Source organism: Rhinoraja longicauda, chromosome 30 (assembly GCF_053455715.1).
Source record: "Rhinoraja longicauda isolate Sanriku21f chromosome 30, sRhiLon1.1, whole genome shotgun sequence".
Taxonomy (NCBI): Eukaryota; Metazoa; Chordata; class Chondrichthyes; order Rajiformes; family Arhynchobatidae; genus Rhinoraja; species Rhinoraja longicauda.
The window spans coordinates 16,971,591-16,973,180 of record NC_135982.1 but is presented as its reverse complement, the minus strand read 5'-3'; the positions used below and the strand labels follow the sequence as shown (position 1 = coordinate 16,973,180).

General features: G+C 50.8%; 1 protein-coding gene across 2 annotated transcripts in view; it reads left to right on the top strand.

Moving 5' to 3' along the window:
* Positions 1 to 1,136: 1,136 nt before the first annotated feature.
* Positions 1,137 to 1,590, top strand: part of disp3 (dispatched RND transporter family member 3) — a 374,656-nt gene continuing 374,202 nt past the window's right edge. For both annotated transcript variants that reach the window (XM_078425714.1, XM_078425713.1), the window contains exon 1: positions 1,137 to 1,381. The gene's annotated coding sequence lies outside the window, so the exon portion shown is untranslated. The remainder of the gene's footprint in view (positions 1,382 to 1,590) is intronic.

Sequence of the window (1,590 nt, the reverse complement as noted above, 5' to 3'; positions counted from 1 at the left end):
GCGGGACAGGCAGCATCCCTGGAGAACATGGTCTATAAACTGTTCAAGAGAAAGTAACGATGACACAATTTAAGGAAAGACATACAATCCTGGAATAACGAAGCCGGGGACAGTCACAAAACGCTGGCGTAACTCAGCGGGTCAGGCAGCATCTCTGGAGAACATGGTGCCTGACCTGCTGAGTTACTCCAGCATTGTTGTGTCTTTCCTTATGTTGTGTCATTGTTACTTTCTCTCTCAAACAGTTTATCAGCCATGTTCCCAAGAGAAGGTATTTATTCACAAATGCTGGAGTAACTCAGCAGGTCAGGCAGCATCTCTGGAGAGAAGGGATGGGTGACGTTTCGGGTCGAGACCCTTCTTCAGAATCAACGAAGCAGGTCGGGCAGCATCAGTCTGAGGAAGGGTCTCGACCCGAAACGTCACCCATCCCTTCTCTCCTGAGATGCTGCCTGACCCGCTGAGTTACTCCAGCATTTTGTGAATTAATCCCTGGAGAACATGGTCGATAAATTGTTTAAAGAGAAAGTAACAATGACATAAAACAAGGAAAGACACAGCATGCTGGGGTAACTCAGCGGGTCGGGCAGCATCTCTTGGGAACATGTGCTGGTACAAATCGAAGGTATTTATTCACAAAATACCTTCTGAAGAAGGGGTCTCGACCCGAAACGTCACCCATTCCTTCTCTCCTGAGATGCTGCCTGACCTGCTGAGTTACTCCAGCATTATATGAATAAATACCTTCTCTTGGGAACATGGCTGATAAACTGTCTGAGAGAGAAAGTAACAATGACACAATAATGCTGGAGTAACTCAGCAGGTCAGGCACCATGAATGACATGGTCCATGTTCTCCAGAGATGCTGCCTGAACCGTTGGGTTACTCCAGTATTTTTGTATCTTTCCTTGTAATATATGTAATCGTTACTTTCTCGCAGAACAAATTTTCAATCATTTATTTCTTAAAACAATAGAATCCTTCTTCTCAACACTGCCTGTACGCGTGCGAGTGCAACACTCACTGATGGAGGGAGAGAGAGAGAGAGAGAGAGAGAGAGAGAGAGAGAGAGAGAGAGAGAGAGAGAGAGAGAGAGAGAGAGAGAGAGAGAGCAGGTGCTTGGTGCCAAATGTGGTGTTGCTTCGTTCTCTCACTCTCGGCTACCCCTCTGTCTACCTCTCCTCTCGCCCCCTCGCCTCAACAACTGGCTCAGACGGGGAGCACAGCAACACAGCAACACAGCAAGACACACAGCCACATAGCAACACACACAGCAAGACACACAGCAACACAGCAAGACAGCACCAAGCTGGCAGCAGGAACCGGGTCGCCAGTCGGGAAGGGACGCCGCTACATGTCAGACGGCTCGATTCATCAAACGGTTAGCTTGCTGGCTTGGGATGGAGGGAAGGAGGGAGGGAGGGAAGGAGGGAGAGAGGGAGAGAGGGAAGGAGGGAGGGAGGGAGAGAGGGAGGGAGAGAGGGAGGGAGAGAGGGAGAGAGGGAGGGAGGGAGGGAGGGAGGGAGGGAGGGAGGGAGGGAGGGAGAGGGAGGGAGGGAGAGAGAGGGAGGGGGAGGGAGGGAGGGAGGG